Below are 22,781 nucleotides of genomic sequence, written 5' to 3'. Positions count from 1 at the left end.
ACTGCAGTCTGTACCCATATTTTATAATATTCAGGACCCATATAGATATATTCGGAAGGCATTGCCATTCTTCTACAAAATCTACTAAGGGAACCAGCCCCTCGAGACTGACCTCGGGTGATTTTCGAGCACTATTCTCGACCTCCTGAAGCGGAGGACCAACAGGAAAAAGTCGAGAAAGATTTTGTGACCATAGTCGGTGCCCTGTTGCAAGCTCTTGGGGCGAACGCCACGGTGTGCGTTCGCTGGAAAGCGATGTGGCCGGAAGCGCACTTTATGGCAGGATACAGACATCGATTTCCTGAGGGCTCCCCCTGAGGGGAGGCTCTTTCGGTTTCGTTCTCGACACCCTGAAGCGGAGGACCGGCAGGGAATAATCGAAAACAGTTTCCGATATGCGGACAGGAACACTGCTTGGCCGCAAGCCTTTTTGGGCGGGCCCTACAGCGTGCATTCGCTGAAAACCGATGCGTCCCGAAGCGCAGTTGACGCTGGATACAAACATCGATTTCCTGAGGACTCCGCGGAGAAGCGATTCTCGCTCGTCCCTCCACGGGAGGGACAGCCATCTTCGTCTCGTTTTCGATACCCTGATGCGGAGGACCGGCAGGGAAAAAATCGAAAACGATTTTCGACGTTCGCTGCTCATCATTTTAATTCCTCGGAATTAAATGCAGCCAAAAACACTGGATAAGTGAAACACGGTCTAGATGGTAGGCTGAATTAAAATATCAGATAATATATTCCATAATTTCAATTCCATAATTTTAATTCATAGAATTAAATGCAGCCATAATCACCAGACAATACTGTTTTAATATTTATTTATACGGTCTCGTAATCTACACACTGCCTCGGCAAACACGAGATTCGAGCCGTTATAATATTTGGCTTTCATCCCTCGAGAAGAAAGTCATCAGGTGCGAGGTTGAAGCATCCAACAGCGCACGGAATTTAGCACGCGCGCCCGAGATATTTCTCAATGAACACTGCCAGCACCCTCAGGAGCTGATTGTGAATGCCTCGCACCCAAACAGTATTATTTCACAGATCGCGTGTGTCCCTTTTATTGCAGACTCGTAATCTACGCGCTGCCTCGGCAAACGCGAGATTCGAGTCGTTCACAATATATTTGGCTTTCATCTCTCGAGAAGAAAGTCAACGGGCGCGAGGTTGAAACACCCGAAACGCACGGCTGTGTGCGTCGAGATATTTCTCAATGAACACGCAGCCAGCACCCTCAGGAGCTGACTGTGCATGCCTCGCACCCACACAAAATCTTATTGTATCTACTATAGATTCTGTAATGCAATGCAGTGGGACAATTCTTATTTTTGGGTTACAAACAACACCGGCGAGTGTGACTCATGTTCCTCGATCCCGATGCTGAGCACATCCACTTCCTCAGAAGCAGATAGCTCGAGCATCGGGCACTCGTCACGGGCAGAAGAAACCCCATCGCGGACTTCTGCGTCATGAGCGTTATAGAATCTGCGGATGATGAACGAGAAAGTGCCTCGGCAGTCTCGTTCTCATCAGTGAGATCCTTCTGCGATCCCCACGATATAAGCCACCGCGCTGCCTCAACGGACGCGGAACCCGAACCGCGGGGCCTTTATCAGAAAAAAAAATAGCCAAATGGGAGCGCAGCACTCTAATCGGGAGTACTTTCACAATGTTCACAGACAGCCCCCTCGAGAGCTGCCTGTGCGTGCTGCGCTCCTAAACAGTGTACACACAACTGATGCGTGTCCCCACCCGTGAGAAATATAGGGCAGGGGTGCACACACTTAGTGTATCTTCCACTCGCATAATATAGTGGATTTCAACAGACAAACAACATCAAATAAGACAGACAGTTTCACAGAGAACGCTTGCTGAAGAGCAAAAGCTAATGTGTGTGTGCCAGCGTCACTTTTATGCATCCGGTTATGCCGTCACATGTTACGTCATGACGCAACACCAATCAGGATTGGATTAGTTTCATTCATACTTCAGAGGCGCACGCTAAGGGAGCGTCCCCAAAGTGTCGTTTTCAACGACGCAGTGCGAGTTCCCTACGAAAGGGAACTGAGTTACACAAAAACTACCCAAACACTGGGTTGTTACGTCTGACCCAGGAGCTGGGTAACACAAAACCTACCAGAACACTGGGTTGTTACGTCTGACCCAGGAGCTGGGTAACACAAAACTTACCAGAACACTAGGTTGTTACGTCTTACCCAGGATCTGGGTAACACAAAACTTACCAGAACACTAGGTTGTTACGTCTGACCCAGGATCTGAGTAACACAAAAACTACCCAAACACTGTGTTGTTACGTCTGACCGAGGATCTGGGTAACACAAAACTTACCAGAACACTAGGTTGTTATGTCTGACCCAGGATCTGGGTAACACAAAAACTACCCAAACACTGGGTTGTTACATCTGACCCAGGATCTGGGTAACACAAAACTTACCAGAACACTAGGTTGTTACGTCTGACCCAGGATCTGGGTAACACAAAAACTACCAGAACACTGGGTTGTTATGTCTGACCCAGGATCTGGGTAACACAAAACTTACCAGAACACTAGGTTGTTACGTCTGACCCAGGATCTGAGTAACACAAAAACTACCCAAACACTGTGTTGTTACGTCTCACCCAGGATCTGGGTAACACAAAACTTACCAGAGCACTAGGTTGTTACGTCTGACCCAGGATCTGGGTAACACAAAAACTACCAGAACACTGGGTTGTTATGTCTGACCCAGGATCTGGGTAACACAAAACTTTCCAGAACACTAGGTTGTTATGTCTGACCCAGGATATGGGTAACACAAAAACTACCCAAACACTGGGTTGTTACATCTGACCCAGGATCTGGGTAACACAAAAACTACCAGAACACTGGGTTGTTATGTCTGACCCAGGATCTGGGTAACACAAAACTTACCAGAACACTAGGTTGTTACGTCTGACCCAGGATCTGAGTAACACAATAACTACCCAAACACTGGGTTGTTACGTCTGATCCAGGATCTGGGTAACACAATAACTACCCAAACACTGGGTTGTTACGTCTGACCCAGGATCTGAGTAACACAATAACTACCCAAACACTGGGTTGTTACGTCTGATCCAGGATCTGGGTTACACAATAACTACCCAAACACTGGGTTGTTACGTCTGACCCAGGATCTGAGTAACACAATAACTACCCAAACACTGGGTTGTTACGTCTGATCCAGGATCTGGGTAACACAAAACTTACCAGAACACTAGGTTGTTAAGTCTGACCCAGGATCTGAGTAACACAAAAACTACCCAAACACAGAAAAATAACACAAAAAAATTGACCTAAAAGGCTCAACACAGGAATTGGGTAGAAAAAATAACCCAAGATTTTTTAGAGTGCAAGGTAATGAATATGTGAAGTAATTTCAGGGTTTCCTGTCGGCTTGAATATTGCTAATGAAAAATCCGGAAAGTCTCTGTAAACAAACATTCTGCACCTGCTGCCATCTTATATTTTCTTTATAAACTCTTCAGCTCTCTGCATCTGACCCATCCCGTCCTTCAGGGGTCAGGGGTCAGAGGTCAGGCAGGTGTTCGGGAAAGCAGCTAAATTAAGAAAAGATGAGCCGCCTGAGGCTCTGCCACTTCACTTCACAATGCTCATCTGAAAAAGACACTACAAGAGCAACAGAAAGACAAGGTTGCGTGACTCTAATGCTGAACACATTCATTTTTAAGCTTAGTTATCATCTTTATAATACGCTAAGGGGAAAAATGTGTTGCTCAAATGTTCTTCACGTCTCAGGAGACTTAATGGAGATCGTTGAGAGAGTTAATGTATAATGTTAAGAGACTTGGTTTTCCATTTCATCATGTTGCAATCTAAGAGAAACAACTGAAATATATTATCAACGAGATCTCATTTGTGATTGTACTGTACTTTCCTTTATAATTAAGTAAATGTTAATCAAGGCAGTGGCAAAAATAAATCATGTTTTATTGCACGGAACTTTCATTTGCACTAGTGGAATTGTGGGCGGGTCTTCAGGGTCACACCCAATCAGAATGCAATCCTCATCACTTCAAGTGCATAATAATTTTATTGATTTTCTCTAGAGATTAGTCTTTGCTAAAGCAATATATCACAATGAAAATGATAATAAATAAATATATTATTGAAATTTCACAGCAGAAGTGTTTAGCTGATGGCATTTAAAGTCGTCTGATGCACATTGATGGATGAATTATACGATTAAACTCTCAAACGTGGAGATAACGCCTTATGGAAGCTGATCTACAGTGGCTTCATTCATGTTTTGTTATTTTTGCCCTGTGTTTGTAAAGCTTCTGATGCTTAAGACGATAACATCAGTGAAACTGTTAATAAAAATGAACAAACTATATTAAATGTAGCCTTTAATCTTCAATATAATGTTTTTCTTTCACACTTTTCCTGATGTGTTTCTCCATGTGTTTCTATGTTCAGTCAGACGACGGTGAATGAGTTCGTCCTGCTATAGTGATGTGAGTTTCGTCCGGAGAGAATAAGCGATTTACTGGCAGAAACTGGTAAGTGCTCAATTTATGAATTATGACTTTGGTGAAAGTTTGACTCGTAATGATGACATCTTGTGACTGGAATATCATATCAGCATGACATAATTAACATTCATGATATAAGCCTTTATAATCCTTATAAAGCTACTGTATCATATTTTTAAAGCCTCTAAATGATGAACATGATCTGATAAACCTGTTGCACTCGATCTCCTCATGCTCAAACAGCTCGAGCTTCACGTGTCTTTCTGCTGTCAAATCTGCTCTGATATTATCAAGTAAATCTAAGATTAACTTTGATATTGTTAGTAATATTTCAGCTGGACTGAAGAAGCTTTACTTGATTATCCAGACATCATTTATTATGTAAATGTATCAAATATGATCATCAGGCTTTTGAGGAAGGTTTATTTGTTCATCTCTCAATCATCATTGTATTGCATTAAATGTTTCAAAACTACAGATCATAAAACTAAGCGTTTAAATAATCTACTAAAACATATTATTGACAGATATTGATATTTAAATGCATTTTATGTGAGTATCTGCTATACTGTTATAAAGATGTCATTGGTTTACATTACAAGCACCAGAATTTCATATAAATATCCGCATCTGCAGCAAACAGCATATCTTTGCTCAGTTTGGGCCTCTGAATAAAATCAAGCTGTTCTTCCTCTATATTCGCACTATATGAGACGTAAAGCCCTGATGAATCATATGATACTCAACAAAAAACATATGCTTTTTATATTTTGTCTCAATGTTCACTAAATTGATTTTCTGCCAATTATTTCATATGTCAAGGTTAAGTCAGTAATGAGGTATTGATGAATGTATACAGTAGTTGCTCGTCTGATAGAAATGAGACGGGTCTGTGATTATCGTCACTCATCACAAAGACAGCTGCGCCGTGATACTTCATCTTTGTCTTTATTAAGTCATATCAGTTCTCCGTCTCACTCATCTTCTCTGATAGTGTGTCGTCTGTCTGCATTAGATGGAGTGAGTGACACTGTACGCTGACGGATCATCATGAGGTCATTGGTAGCGGACTCGGCTTGTTAAGGCTCTGAGAGGCTTTTGGCTCGCGCGCCGCGGGGGAACCGATATATTTCCCCATCGACCGTCATTCTGTCACGCTAATGGACAGATTTCACTAGAGTAGACGCGACTGCTCCGAGGACAAATCTGGCAACAACTGTAAGGTTGCGGTGTCACAGACTCAGTGTGGCTAATGATCTTGCGTCTGCCGAGCTGAACGAGACGACAACCATCCGACTGTGACTTGATTATACTTTAAAAGATCGCGATCTCGATTCAAAACACAAACCCAATCTACTTCCTAAATAACACTGATTCTCATGTTTCTGTTGAACCTTTGACAAGCACGATCACAGCGAACATTCAGATCCGAGAGCAGTTGTCATGTATAGGTATGAAACTTTTCAACCACTCAGTATCATTATTTCTGTCTTACAATAAGTCAGATTATCACAGAAGTACTGGGATAAAAGTTTATAGTTCAGATATAAACACTTATGTCTATGATAGTGATCAAATAGAGTTAATCACCTTTTGAAAGTAACTTGACACGTCAAATAAATATTGTATCAATTACATTGTTACACCAGTAGGTGGCGACAAGTGACTGTTAAAAAATTTATTTATCAGTAAATCATTCATTAAAGAGATTCGTTCAACAATGCTGATTCATGCAGTAATGAAACGAGTGAAGTCTTTATGAGTGAGTCATTGAATCATTCATTTAACCCTTTAAAGGTGCTATATGTAACTTTTCTTCTAAAATGAATCCTTTTTTTATTGCCTGTGTGTGAAGGGGTTGTAATCACACATTACAATGATCCACTTGTCGTGTTTTGCTATTACCTCTGAAGGCCAGTATTCCTATTTCTATGTGAAGTCTCCGGGTCGGATTTTCTGCGAAATCCATCGGATGTGACGTGCATGCGCGCTCCCGAGCCTCTCTCCTTTTTATATACAGTCTATGCGACGGCACTGCAGCTAACGACATGGAGTCTGATAACACCCAAAAACGACCTGCCTCCAGCACAACACAGACTCCTACATAAACTCCCAAAAAATATAAAAAACAAAAACAAATTTTATCTGCTGAAGCTCGTCAGGCCAAACGTCAATCGGATCGACTCAGGACGAAAACACGGATCAACATCGGCAGAGCGTTTGAATTATGGAGAGACCTCCGCTTTGTTTTAGGTATAAAAACAGACCCTGAGTTGGCTTTCATCCTTTTGGACAGGTAAGCTAACATTACTTCAAAGCATGTAGTGAGTGCGCGCTCTTGAGTTCGAGCACGCACACAAGCACGAGTGCTCTTGTTGCAATCTGAAACATCACCGCTAGAGGCCGCTGGAACCTACATACAGCACCTTTACATTTAAAAAAACTAAACAAATATTATTTTGATAGACAGCAGCAATTAATGTTTTGTTAGACCCTCTATACGTTTTGTTTAGTTGTCATGGAAGCATCGTGTGATGTCCATTTCAAACAAACAAACAAAGTTATCCAACATCGTGCAGCTCTACTATGACTTCACACACATTGCCGTGTGTTTGATCCAGTAACACAGATGTAAACATCAACAGTTAAATGAACAAGATTCTCTTCACACCGTTATAGTTGGTGATGATCTGATTGAGAAAAGCCATAAAGTTTACTCACATATAACTATATAACATAAGTTGCATTGCATTTTAGTTAGCAGCAATGCATGATATCAAGCTGTTTCCCAGTACAAACATCTAAACATTCTTAAATCAAGATATATTTAGGCCTACTTGAAAAGCAAAATGACTGAAGATATAAGTCTTGTCTTCTGTGATAATCTTAATTGTTGTAAGACAGAAATAATGATACTGTGTGGCTGTAAAGTTTCATATCTATTCATGACAACTGCTCTCGGATCTGAATGTTCGCTGTGATCGTGCTTGTCAAAGGTTTGATGGACACAGTCGAATCAGTGTCATTTAGAAATTAGATTGGGTTAAAATTAAGCTTTTTTTTAAGCTAAAAAGCAGAAAAAAATCACATAATTTTTCTGATTGTTCTTGTTTTTAAGCACAAACTCACTTCATTTTCATGCATTTTCACGAACACAAGATTTCAGTCATTTTGCTTCTTCAGTAAATCATCTTGATTTAAAAAACATTTTGATATTTGTGCTGGAAAACAAGACAAACTATGCAAGAAATTATTTCTTTGCAGTGTTTGTGTAGTTAGAAGCATCCAATTGTCACGCTCAAGGACTTTATATGGTGTATTTAATGTGAATGAAAACAAGGCTGTGAGTGATAGACATACAGTGCAATTTATGAGCTTTTGTCCAGTGGATTTTTGTTGTTGTTAGAAAGACAAATAATCAGTGTTTTGTTGCCTTGATGATCAGCATAGAGATTCTGGTCAGTCAGTAAATCTCCCAGTGTTAAATTAACAATACCAGTGTTTATATAATTCAGTGTGGATTATATAAACACTAGCAGTCTTAATTTATCAATCAGGGTTTTACTGCGTTTACTTTAAGCCTGTCTCAGAGAGAAAGGTAAGATCAATTACTTTGTTTTAAAACCATTTGACGTCTGACATCTCCTGAGTTTTAATATCAAGCAATCAATTGCAATTCTAAAAAGTCTCCAAATTAAATCTAGTTTGGGTTCATCATGTAGCTCCGCCCATTTCCCCGCCCCCCGATCTAAAAACACGCAGTTATTCTAATGCGTTCCGGGTGACTTTGTGTCCTGAAGCTAAAATACGAATTTTTCCGGTGAAATTCCAAAGGCAATCACATTTTCTGTCTCGGTAAGCAGCGAGTGTAGCTCGGGGTCGTCGATGGAGGTTGTTCCTCTTCCACAGGCGCTTTACATGAACCCCCAGGCTTACCTGTGTAATTAACTTTTTTCCCTGGATCAGTCCGCAGTGGATTGTTTCCTCGCGCCGGATTCCCAGCGGAGTCCGAATGCTGTAATGATTCCTCTGTTCTCCTCCTCTCATCTGCTAAACGCCTCCTGCTCGAGATTATGATTAGAAGAGGCTCTTTTGAGGAGTTCAGTGTTTGCGTTTCCTTTCAGTAGCCAGTGCTGATCAGGGAATATATACAAGCTAATTCATATTTTTAATACGGACACATTAAGTTGATCAAAAGTGACAGTAAAGACTTTATTTAAAATTGTTTTACATCTTCACAAAAGATTCAATTTCAAATAAACACTGTTTTTTTTTACTTTCTATTCAACAAAGAATCATGAGAAATAAAATGCATCACAGTTTCAACACAAATATGACTGTTTTCAACATTGATAATAATCATAAATGTTTCTTGATCATCAAATCATATTAGAATGATTTGTGAAGGATCATGTGACACTGAAGACTGGAGTAATGATGCTGAAAATTCAGCTTTGATCACAGGAATAAATTACACTTTACTAGATATTCACATAGAAAACAGATGATTTACATTGTAATAATATTTCACTGTTTTTACTGTATTAATGCAGCCTTGTAAGCAAAAGAGACTTTTCAAACACGTTAAATCTTACTGACCTCAAACCAGAAGTGCAGAGGATGCTAAAAACTCAAGTTATTTATGCATTGTTCTTGTTGTGTTTTTTAAAAGTCCCCCTGTAGTCAATAATTTTATCCCTTAAAACTCATCTTTAATCACCAAAATTACACATTTAACCGTTTTTTGCTTTTAAAAAATTCTTCATGCCTTAAAATATCTTGAATGTAACTCGACACCCTCGCCTCATTTAGTATGCGTGGTTCTATGAATATGCAAATGAGCCCCGCCTCCACTCACTCACTCAGCTCAGAGATCCACTGGTTGATGATCACACGTTGATCTGATTGGTTACAAGGTAGTTTGTGACGTCAGAAAATACTCAGCAATGGTGTCGAATTATGAATTTACACATGGTTTGTCTTAAAGCTTATTAAAAACCCCACATAGACACATCAACTACATCAAAAGCTTGATTTAACACAGGGGGACTTTAAAAATTGTCTAATTTTTTGTTTAAAACTCATTTAAATGTCGCTACTCCTTTTACAACGCTCAGAGAACATTCAAAAGTAACGTTCCCATGATATTTGCAAAATGATAAAATGGAACATTCTCTTAATGTTTTGTACGTTCAGAAATAAAGTTTTATATAAGTTTACGGGAACCGTTGCAAAACATTTTTTGTTCTTAGGAGCTCGTCTGATCGCTGGTCCGATTCCAGCATTAAACAGCCTTTATAGTCACAATCTGTTCCGTGTCTTTAATGCGTCCGCATTGTGCTGCCGTAGATAAACTAATGCCACAGCAGTTGAAAGTGCAGACAGTTCAGAAATCATTTTGCCAGTGGGGTAAAACTGAAGCACTTACGAGCCGTCTGTGTGAAATGATAACATTGATTAAAGCCCGAGAACAGACAGTTTGTGCTGCTGAGACATCAGTGCTTGAGAAGCCGGCATCTGCGTATCTGTGACTGTTATGGTGAATCAATGAACGCATGAGAATGGATCTGAAGCTCGGCATCTGTGCGTCGACCTTCCGTGTCAGAGAAGAGTAGTTAGTTTGACGAAGGTGTTGGTTAGCGGGTCTCGCGGGACGGGAGGCTTAATTACCATAATCTTGCGTTGAAGAGGAACGCTGCTCTTCATCTGTGCGGTAATGATCTGTCGTGATTACAGGATCTCGTCTGCTCTCATAATCAATGTCTTAATTCCATTATGAAGTAATAAAAGTCATGAAACCATTATGCATATTAATTTTAGAAATGCGTGCTCATTAACCACAGGCAAACAATGGTTAACTAGGCCACATCATGATTAGGTATGACACTTTTTAACCACACAGTATTATTATTTCTGTCTTACAAAAATTAATATTATCACAAAAGTTCTGGGATATCTTAGTTCAGATATAAACACGGATGTCTATGGAAGCGTAAAAATAGAGTAAATCACTTTTTGAAAGTAACTTGACACTTCAAATAAAGATTGTATCAATTATATTGTTACACCAGTAGGTGGCGACAAGTGACTGTTAAAAATGTATTTGTAATTGAATCGTTCATTCAAGAGATTTGTTCAAAAATGCTGATTCATCCAGTAAGGAAAAAAGTGAAGTCTTTGAGTGAGTCATTGAATCATTCAATCAACCCAATTTTTTTTTTATACTTAATTCAAATTAAGAAACTTTTAAGAACGATATGAACAATATGAACGAACTTCGAGAGAGCTTTTAGAGACTGTCGGTGGTTTGTAGATGATTTTTGTAGGTCAGATGAGACTGAGAAACAGTAAGGGCCCTATCTTGCACCCAGCGCAATTGACTTTGTACAGCGACGCATGTATCATTCCTATTTTGCACCCGACGCACAGCGGACTTTTCCCTCCACAGACGCATGTCGGTAAATTAGAAGATGAAGATGTGAAAAAATAGGCATAAATCTAGCTTACACATTTACCCAAATTATTATACACCTGTTTAACCGAAGCTAATTTGTGTGTGTTTCTCCATCCCCAATGTCACTTCTCTGTGTTTTACGGCCCTGACGAGAGCGTCGGTCTCCTCGGCTGTGAACCGCTCCTGGCGTGCGTCTGGCAAATCCGCCGTTATAATAGCAATCCGCCATGGAACAAGCGCGCCTGCTCTTAAAGGGAATGTGAGATGACGCTCTGATTGGTTTATTTCACGTTACGCCCAGACCACACCTATGAATAATGAAGCGACTTCAGACCAACACATTTTAGATTTGCGTCGGGTGCGAGTCATTTATCCCGCCGGTATAATAGCAACAGCGCCCGGGACCCGCCCACAAAGTTACTTGCGTTTTGCGCTTGATACTTGCGTTTCAGATCGTTAAAATAGGGCCCAGAATGTTTGTGGTCTGTTCAGGCTTCTGTCACACTGCTCTGAAAAAATACACATTAAATGCCTTCTTTATCTAGTAGAACAGATTTAAGCTCTTATACAGTAACATTTATTTCTAAAGGCCTAGAGCTCTACAGTTCTGCGTCAGAAGGGCGTTGCATGCATGTACATGCACCTATAGACTTTACAGACTACTTTGACATGGTTTTTCGTCAGAGCTCTAAATCAATCGTGAGTTCAGAGCTGTTGATGAGACATGTTTCGATGGGACAAATGCATCCGTTTGGTTTCCATCAACGTCTCTTAAGGCGTGCGTCGACAATGCGCCGTTGTTTCTCAGACCCTTTTAATCTAATTGGACATTAAACTGCTGTCATTATGCTGGTTGTTTATGGTGCCTTTACCTTTTCATCACGGCAAACATTTTTACATCAGCAACCTAATTAAATAAAATGTATCAGACGAGAGGGCTGATGCACGGCGAGACGTGTCACTCGATAAATCTCCCTTATGATGCTTCCACACAACGCATCATTTATGTTGTTTATAGGCCTCGGGAAAAGGTGTGCGTGATGGATGGATGATGGAGGAGGTTCTTCGCATTCGTTGGCACAGGTTGGCGTTGTTCACGTAACCGAGCTCTAGTTTTATTCAAGCGTGTCATTTTACACGTCTAATGACTCAAAATGAAATATCGTTGGACTTGTCTGATCTCGCTGTAATCCTTCACGCTGCTCGCTAATGCAATTAGGCTTTTAATTATTTATTTATTTTGTGGCTTTATAGCTTTTTTTAGGGTGCTAAATCGAGTTACATTCAAGAAAAAACTTTTAAATATGTAATTTTGGTGATCAAAGATGAGTTTTAAGGGATAAAACTATTAACTAGTGGGACTTTCACATTCACATAACCAGGAAAACACTTAAAAACTGGATGTTTTGAACAACATGTTTTCATAACTTTATTGGGAAACTCAATTTTTTAGTTTGGGAAACTCATATTGTTTTGTTCACCCACCTTAACTAAGATCTATGAAAGTTTAATATTGTGAATTTTACTTTGGGGGGAAAAAAATGACATTTGAGTGTTGCAATATTCAATAACCAGTTCGGAAAAACTGAACTTAGCAGGTGGGAATTTAATTATGCATGTTCAAATTGGAGTTTCTCACACTATGAATGGTGAAATATAGACTGAACGATGACTCAACGCTGCAGGGAGATAATATATGTAATATACGGCTCCTGTCTTTTGAGTTTAACAAATTATATATACATGTGCGTGTGTGTGGGATGGTGTCGGTGCTCCAGAGAGCCTGCGACGGGTCTCTATCTTTAGTGAGACGCAGCATTAGCAGGCATTGTCTAAAGGTGCTGCGGAAAAAAGGTGATTTTTTTTTTTTTTTTTTTCTGGCCGGAGGCTCTTGAGAGATTCCCTTCATGCCTTTATGCACGGAGCGCCAGTGTGTCCCTCTTCATGGGTGTTTAAGCAAGCACTTTAAATGGAAATGCACTTGACATTTTAGGAGGAGATGCAATCATCAGACATTAGAATGCAGCTGACATCACTCGAAATGAGTGAATTCTTCCTCTCTTTCTCTCTCGTCTTCTCTTTGTGAAGCTGACTGGAGATAACACTCGCAAATTTATAGAGCACAGATGCTGCGTTTTTTCAAAATAGGGCATATTGTATTAAACGAGTGTGTGTGTGTGTGTGTGTGTGTGTGTGTGTGTGTGTGTGTGTGTGTGTGAGAGACTGAGAGAACAAGTATTCCAAATCAAATCTGTGCTTATTGCTGCTGTGGAAAAACTTGTATTCCTCTTTATTTAAGAGCCAAACAGACTGTGATGATGTAAATCTGCTTCATCATGAGGAGCTTCTGCAGACGACACACATGAAACCCGTAGGTCATACGGACACAAACGATTGAAACTTCATTATGATAATAATATACTGACATAAAGCATTTAGACATTTTTACTAATTTCAAATCACTAATTTTCACAAATAATAAAAAAAAGAAAAGAAAGTTGAATTAAACAATTTAAAGTATGAGACTGAGATTTTGTCTTGTAAAACATACTCTAATAAAAATAAAAAAAAATTTTTAATTAAAGTCCCCCTGTAGTCAATTGAATCCCTTAAAACTCACCGTTGATCATCAAAATGACATTTAAAAGTTCTTTCTTCATGCCTTAAAATATCTTGAATGTAACTCGACACCCTTGCCTCATTTTGTATTCGCGGTTCTATGAATATGCAAATGAGCCCCGCCTCCACTCACTCACTCAGCTCAGAGATCCACTGGTTGACGATCACACGTTGATCTGATTGGTTACAAGGTAGTTTGTCTTTGGTTCACTGCAGTTTTAAGGAGAAAATATTCAGCAATGGTGTCGACTTATGAATTTACATATGGTTTGTCTTAAAGCATATTAAATACACCACATAGACACATAAACAACATTAAAAGCTTAAAAGAAAGCATGATATGTAAGATGCACAAGTTAGTTTGAGATCAACGAAAACGTCCCGGGAAAGCAGATGAACAGAGTCGGTCTTTCTCTCGCTCTTCTTCTGCCTGGTTGCATGTGGCTTGTTTTTGCAGGCCTCCTCGAGGGAAGCACCCCCTTATTACTGCAATTACGATCTGTACACATTTCATTAAACTAATATGTGTGTGTCTGGGCCGCTGAGCATGTGTGAACACATCTCCCAGCTGGAACCCGTCCTCTGCCCGCAGCTTAACCGCGCCGACGAGCCATCAGAACTAAATAACAGGTGGCGAGAGCGAAGATTCCTCCATTTCTTTGCCTTTTGAATCACATTTTAGTGTCTTTTATTGTGGGAATCGTTCATTAGTGCTTCATTTCACTGAAGAAATCGTCTCCGGGGTCAGGAGCGTCATCCTCTCACACGCAGGCGCTCTCCGATTTTTATGCAAATCCAATTGGAATCCGAACTGATTTAGATAGTGTGAACGGTGAAAAATCACATGAAATCCAAATCCGTTTCATCCGCTACAGCCGTATGTGGTTTGAAATCCTTTTTAAAACGCATTTCTGGAAATCCGTCTCAGTCTGAACGATATGATCGGCTTTTGTGTGGTTTATGTGATTTTTCTCACGGCACGTAAAACGTAAAGGTCAGACGTTGTTATAGGAAACATGTTGAAAGTCGCTGCCAAAATAAAAGCAGAAAATTACAATATAACGGAGACATATTATGAAACCGGAGGAGACGACAGGGCAAAAAATAAAAGCCTAACATACCAGCGCAAAGGCATTGTAAAATTTAAATAAAGCCCTATCCGGATGGGACTAGTTTAACATGGAGAGGAGGGGTAGAGGAATGTCAGTAAAGATTACGGCGACTTTTACCTTCAGTGAAAAGATCCGGAAAAATGACCTCAGGTGATACTAATCCCGTGCGAATAGACCCGTTGTAAATATGTACGTAGATATTTCATCATTTCGTGTTTGAAAGTAGTTTTCCATGGTTTTTCAAGTATGGAGACGCTTGGAAACATCATTCAGTTGCGTTCTAGACGCTGGGACGAGTCTGTGGCAAAACTCAAGTGTTTCACACACATTCAGATCAGAAAGAAGATCGACAGCACTTGTTAGAGGCACGAAACATCTTTTAGCGTTAGGTAAGTGTCTATTACCAACACAATCCAATCTGAAGTTAAGTAATACATCGTTCGACCAGACAACTGTTTTATATATATATATATATAAATATAGGTTAGATGTGTTTGTGCACGTGCTATTAGGAAGCAACGTAATACACACATGACGACAGGAGTGACGGCGGTGTGCAAATCGAGTTACTCTCCCACTTCTGCTAGTTTACTGAGATATCTTATCCAGTGTGAATTAGCCATTAATATTACAGACGTCCTGTGGTAAAATTACATTACTCCATCTACGTCCGAATAGAGGACGACATCTCTATTGCAAACCCCTCCATGTTGCGGTTGTTGTTTTTGGTGTATGCCTACATTGCCTAGCAACGCAACGTCATTGCCATGGAAACCAATGCAGATATTACGGAAAACGGAAGAGCTGCACAGACACACACATCGGATCTGAACAGTTGCGATACACAGTGTGTGGACATCAATAATTTTAGATCAGATTCCAATCGGATACACCAATAATAGGTTTGGACTGACAGTCTGAACAAGGCCTTGGATTCCACCATTTCTTTGCCTTTTGAATCTCATCTCAGTGTCTTTCATCGTGGGAATCGTTCATTAGTGCTTCATTCACTGAAGAAGTCTTCTCCGGGGTCAAGAGCGTTCGATTATTAGCTGCGCTTGACGGCTGTTATCACTTTATTTATGCCGCTGCTTTTATTTGGGGTTTGCAGCCTGCTGTGTGTTTAATGAAATGTGTCCCAAATATTCGAGGAAAAGGGCCGTAAATGATCAAAGTGAGCATTACCGCAATAAAACATAATCACCTATGAGATTAAACGATGAAAATGTCAAGTCTGGAAAATGGACAAGCTCAAAACCCACAGGAAAGTTGACTTCAAAATATCAGCCGTTTCCTCAGTTTAGCACAAAGATGAAACGAAGAGCATGTGGAGAAGTTTGCTGAGACTTAACTAGTCTCAACTAGATCTCAACAATGTCTCATATTTGTCTCATACCAAATGTTAGCAATATGAACTCAATTATTTCTCATAAACTGATCTGATCTGCTCCACATGCATTTTATAGCTCTATGCACCTTATTCCGTGAAACTTCCGATTCATTCGCCACTAAATTATAAAAGAATAACAAAGTTTAAACACTAAAATGATTTGCACTACACAAATCAAATCTTAAAATTATGACAATATAGGTTACATCTAAATAGGTAACACTTTACAATAAGGTTCATTAGTTGACTGCTTTAGTTAACATGAACTAAGAATGAACAATACTTCTACAGCATTGATTAATCTTAGTTAATATTAATTTCAACATTTACTAATACATTATTAAGATGAACAAACAATGAACAGCTGTATTTTTATTAACTAACATTAACAAAGATTAATATTGCTCATTGTTAGTTAATGTTAGTTAATTAATTCAATAATGTTAACTAATGATACGTTACCTTGAAATAATATAAGAAATACCAGTCTGCATTATCGAGCTGTTTTGTACAGCTACGGTTAATGATGCCTCGCATATTGAAGTTACAAATGACCGTGCCATTAGAAATAAGAAATAAGGTGGATATTTAAATTGTACTGTATGACAACTTTATGTATTCATTTCTGAACTGTGAGTGAAACATCAGGGGAAAGATCTCCATTCAAGTCAAATGAACTATGAAAGATGTGGAAACGCGCTTGCATCGATATTTAAAATCACAGCCTAGACCGTGAAATACTCGCGTCACAAACTGAAGAACTCTGAAGCGTCACTCATTCCTCTTCATTTCAGAGCTCCTCCGAGGATGAGAGCGTCTCTTCACTGTCTGTCTGAACACTTTCCCTGGGAAATTAATTCCATTAAACAAGTTTCACCTCAGAAATTTCCATTAATATGTCCAGCAGGAGGAGAGAGAGAGAGACTGAGAAAATAAGCTTTTTTCAGCCCGCTGGTCTTAACTGGCCACAGAGCTATTCTGGGCTCACCTCGCCTGGTCAGACTGGGAACCCATCTTAAACCAATCATGACCAGCACACTGACTTTAGTTAGTTTAATCCGTTTCTATTACAGTAATGCGGCATGTGGTCATGGTTGATAAAGTCACATTTCTTTCCAGTGTTGGGGGTAATGCATTACAAGTAATGCGAGTTAAATAATCAGATTACTTTTTTCAAGTTGCTAGTGACTTTTAAATTTACAACAAAATATGAGTTTCTTTTTCAAATAAGTAACAAGTTAGAATGGCAGCACTGCAAGGTTTGTTTGAGCGGCGCCCTCTACTGTACAGGCGTGAATCTGCATTTCCTTCAGCCTTATTCATTTCACTTATGGGGCCCTATCTCGCACCCAGCGCAATTGACTTTGTACAGCGACGCATGTATCATTCCTATTTTGCACCCGACACACAGCGGACTCTTCCCTCCACAGACGCACGTCGGTAAACTAGGAAATGCATTTGCGCTCCCGGGGGCGGTTCAGCGAAAAGAGTTGTTCCGGCGCAAACGTTCCCTGGTGCTATTTTGCAGTTTCAGAAAACAATTCCGTTAGATCAGCCCTCCAATGTGTGTATGTGCGTGAGTGTGTGATCCATGCGTTACGCATGTTATTCAGATGCTATTTTAAGGGCGCATGCTTGGCCATAATCAATGTACTTTGCTTATCTCATCTACACACAGACGCAGAAGTTCTCATTTTAAGAAAACCATACATTATTACAAGGAAAAATATTCCACATGAGGGAAATCATTGTGGTGTCCATGAAGATGTGAAAAAATAGGCTTAAATCTAGCTTACACATTTACCCAAATTATCTTACGCCTGTTTAAGCGAGGCTAATTTGTGTGTGTTTCTCCATCCCCAATGTCACTTCTCTGTGTTTTACGGCCCTGACGAGAACGTCGGTCTCCTCGGCTGTGAACCGCTCCTGAAAGGGTCTTTATGTCAGACAAAAATAACACAAAAGTAACAACACATTACGTTCCATAAAAAGTAACTAAGGCAATTAGTTACTTTTTAGGGACTAAAGCAAAAGTAGCTGAAGTGACAAATAACCATCTAATAAGTAACAGTTACTTTTTAGAAAGTAATGAAAAAGTAACGCAACATTATTTTCCATAAAAAGTAACTAAGTAACGCAATTTGTTACTTTTACAATGTAAACGCAATTAGTTACTTTTAGGGACTAACGCAAAAGTAACTGAAGTGACGAATAACCATATTGTAAGTAACAATAGTGTTTTAGAAAGTAATGGAAAAAGTAGCTCTACAGAAGACAGCAATGCCATTATTCACTTCAGTTTAGTTCAGTGTTGATTCAGTTCAGTTCAATAACAGTGTCGATGTTGCAAAGATTAAGTTTAAGTTTTGCTCTCATCAGAAGTTGTCAGTGAAGTTCAATCGATAATAGGCTTTTAAGTCTTTTAAACCCCAGCGTCTTCTGTGTTCTGCGTGACCATGTTTCGTCTTTGTCTTGATTTTACATTACTGCTATAAATGTTGCAGGAATTAAGTGAGAGATGGCATTTTCATCCATCATTCCTTCTTTAAGTATAAAAACACTCTCAGGGATGAGTGTGTCTGAAACGTCTTGCTGTTTTTTTTGCGGTGAAGATCAGAGACTCGAGATCTCTAACTGAGATGTTGAGTGCCGTAATCGGCACAAATCCAAGCGCTCCTCGGTCACCCATCTTCCAAAGTCTCCGTATATTGTTTGGCATGATGTGTTGTCATAGCAACAGGCAGACAAAAGGAGCGCATGCAGGAAAAAAGGGCTTTCTGTACTCGCTGTGATTTAATGGAGCTAATGTATAAGCAGAAGGTAAAAGCATTCTTCCAGCGAATGGCTGGCTTTTGGCTCGGAGAGAAAATAGCACTTCACCATAGTAACTGGTGACTAAAGCCGCTCACCCCGCAGATGTCACGCCGCGCGTCAAATCACGCTAATTGTAACATGTCACGGGTCGATTCAGGTGCCGCGAGGAAGAGGTGAAAACTAACGGCGGAAAACAACATATTGCATTATGTTTTAATTATGCTAGATTATGATCCTTGAAGGATTATTCATCAGTCATCCAGGCAAGCTGTTGCTGTTCGGATCCGTACTGGAGGCTTTCAGGCGACAATCCAGTTCTGGATACATTTGGGCCAAACTCTCTATTTAATGACCACGGTTTATTTAGAAAATCATTCAACAATGCATGCTATTATAGATATGAAATCACCCGCAATCATTCCAAATAGTCATGACTTACTGTCAAACCAAAAATTATTCAGACACCAGATATACTTTTTTATGTGTTTTTACTAGTGGGTGCAGGACCCTATAGTTTATAGACATTTATGTAAGTGAGGAGAGCAAAATAAAGTAAACTGTGACATTATACCCAAATATTCTTCATACAGTGACTACCAGTAAAATATGATTTGGACACTTTGACCTGATCATGTTTTGCCGAAGTGTTTTGTCTTTAATTGCTAATGCTCTTTTTACACACAGACTGAACACAATGAAGCATTGCTTGGTGATTGGTTGAGCTAAAGTGGTATTATCTAATTGTGTAGTTAAATTTAACAGCTGACAGATATTCAACATAATTCATGTGTGAGACAGTCTAACAGAAGGACGGACAAAACCAGTCAAATATCAACTGAGTTCTGCTCATATTTTATTATCAAGTATAGCGAATAAACTGTGAGAATGTGAGAAATGTTGAAGGTGTCTGGATACATTTTGGTTTGATTATGGTGGTTTCTTTGTGGTCTGGTGTTGAGCATCAGTTAAAGTGATGCTTTGCTCAGCAAATGCCACTAATAAAGAGAAATAATACAAAATATGGATCCAGATGGAGAATATAGGCTGTAGCTAATTTAGAAAAGTGCTCTCTGACCTTGCCAAAGCAAATAACACAGAACCATTAAATGATACACGCTTTTTTATAATGAGACTCATTCCCAAAAGAACACATCTTATTCGCTTAGCATATATCGCCTCGTTTAAATTTGATCAATATTGTATTAAATATTATACAGCATACAGAATTTGTCACGTAAAAAAGATGCATCGGAAAGCATTAAATGTGACCGGTCAGCATACAAACATATTGCGTTCAAGGTTACCTTTTTTTCTTCTTTTTTTTTTTCATCCGTGGGGAAATTGCATAAAATATTCAGTATCATTTGAGTTTGTCCCACAGAGAATAAAACTCACCTTCGTTATTTTCCTGCATTTTCCATCCCTCTAATATTTTGCAGACTTTCACACTATTTTCGGTTCATATTAAAAACGTCCCCTGTCGACACCGAGCCACGAGTCTGAGAGGAAAAAAGGTCAAAGCAATTTATATTTGACATGTGCGGTTTGATCGCCTTGTCATCGCCTCGGGCCACACACACACACACACACACTCGACTTCACAGCGATCCAGACACGTGTTTCTTTGCATTCGCTCCAGAGACGTCCTCGGATAGATGGCTTTCCAGCAAAGTGACCTGTAGCTGTACCTGTAGTCATCAATTCTTGCATGCATCGAAATGAAATGTTCTGACACGCCGGCGTGAATGAAAACACACACTCTTGATGGAGCTCTTAATGAGAAGAGGTGTCCGGGACCCACGAGTGCTTATTTATGAAGCAGACGCCAGCAACATGGGGTGGCGCTCCATTGCCTTTCTGAATAACCATCATGGCAATTTCACAGTGATTTACGATAAAGCTCTCGCAAACACAGACGTATAACCTTGATTCTGCTGTATCATGAAGGAAACGTCTGTGGACACGTCTGTGGGCCCGAGGGTCTGTCCTTCGCTCTGGATTCGTGTCCCCGTTGGTGTGTGTGTGTGTGTGTGTTGGAGTGCCGGTAATGGATGAGCTGCTGGTTAGAAAGATGCTTTAAAAGTGACACGTGAACATAGCCTTCCTTTCTGCTCAAAATTATTTATAATCCACACTTCCATCCAAACACAGCCATCAGAAATATCTGACTCACTGTGAATAAATGTAGAAATTGTGAATTAAATGCCACTATTGCCTGCGTTGTCACCATTATATGACAACTGTGACATCACGGTTCTCTCCAGACCTCTCATATATAATATATATATATAAATGTAAACTAAATTAATAAAAAATGAACCATTACTGAACGAACTTAAGATGGACTAAGACACTGATTTCTTCTAGATCTGCTGTACAGCAGAAACAAACTTTGTTGCGTTATTTTCCTGTTATCACTGTAAAGCTGCTTTGAAACACTCTGTGTTGTAAAAAGCGCTGTATAAATGTGACTTGTCTTGAGTATAGCATCACCTGATCTTGAGTATGGCATCACCTGATCTTGAGTATAGCATCACCTGATCTTGAGTATGGCATCACCTGATCTTGAGTATGGCATCACCTGATCTTGAGTATGGCATCACCTGATCTTGAGTATGGCATCACCTGATCTTGAGTATAGCATCACCTGATCTTGAGTATGGCATCACCTGATCTTGAGTATAACATCACCTGATCTTGAGTATGGCATCACCTGATCTTGAGTATAGCATCACCTGATCTTGAGTATGGCATCACCTGATCTTGAGTATAACATCACCTGATCTTGAGTATGGCATCACCTGATCTTGAGTATGGCATCACCTGATCTTGAGTATAACATCACCTGATCTTGAGTATAGCATCACCTGATCTTGAGTATGGCATCACCTGATCTTGAGTATAACATCACCTGATCTTGAGTATGGCATCACCTGATCTTGAGTATAGCATCACCTGATCTTGAGTATAACATCACCTGATCTTGAGTATGGCATCACCTGATCTTGAGTATGGCATCACCTGATCTTGAGTATGGCATCACCTGATCTTGAGTATAGCATCACCTGATCTTGAGTATAGCATCACCTGATCTTGAGTATAGCATCACCTGATCTTGAGTATGGCATCACCTGATCTTGAGTATGGCATCACCTGATCTTGAGTATGGCATCACCTGATCTTGAGTATGGCATCACCTGATCTTGAGTATGGCATCACCTGATCTTGAGTATGGCATCACCTGATCTTGAGTAGGGCATCACCTGATCTTGAGTATGGCATCACCTGATCTTTCTTGAGTATGGCATCACCTGATCTTGAGTATAACATCACCTGATCTTGAGTATGGCATCACCTGATCTCATGGCTTCCTTTGCTACTGCAAATGTGTTTCTTAAACACACTGTTACAAAGAAGACAAAGATTAGAAGTCAAGGGACAAGAGCCCAACTAAAGCAAACACTGATCACCATAATGGTGACATAAAATAAAATACGAAATACTAAATTACTATTAATTATGTTAAAAAATAAAAACATTAGCTCTAAACTTTTGTTGAACTATGACAAAAATATAAACTGGTTTGTATGGGCTAATAAGTGAAGCTGGTAATGCTGTTTTTGGAGTTAATCTTCTGCTGAGAACACAATTTACAGAACCTTCATGTTTAATATGAATATTTAATGTTACCTATTTGTAGATTGTATTTAATAGAGTACACTTTCATAATTTATACTTCATTTATTTTTTTATTTGCAAACAATCTTGACTTGACATATAGATTACACTTTCATGAGAATCATTTGTAATTGGTTTGTAAAAGGTGTCATTATACATATTTGCGTTACAG

At 39.6% G+C, this 22,781-nt stretch overlaps 1 long non-coding RNA gene across 2 annotated transcripts in view; it reads left to right on the top strand.

The window, feature by feature from the left end:
* The window catches only part of LOC309489822, a 58,483-nt gene that overhangs the window by 12,702 nt on the left and 23,000 nt on the right, over positions 1-22,781 (top strand). The window contains exon 4 of one of the 2 annotated variants that reach the window (XR_014202518.1): positions 4,487-4,569. This is a non-coding gene — a long non-coding RNA (uncharacterized lncRNA). Of the gene's footprint in view, positions 1-4,486; positions 5,034-22,781 lie in introns of those variants that run through there. The other variant, XR_014202519.1, reaches the window with a different exon arrangement.

Source organism: Leuciscus leuciscus (assembly GCF_965113295.1).
Source record: "Leuciscus leuciscus genome assembly, chromosome: 24".
NCBI lineage: Eukaryota > Metazoa > Chordata > Actinopteri > Cypriniformes > Leuciscidae > Leuciscus > Leuciscus leuciscus.
This window is presented reverse-complemented; position numbering and strand designations above follow the sequence as displayed.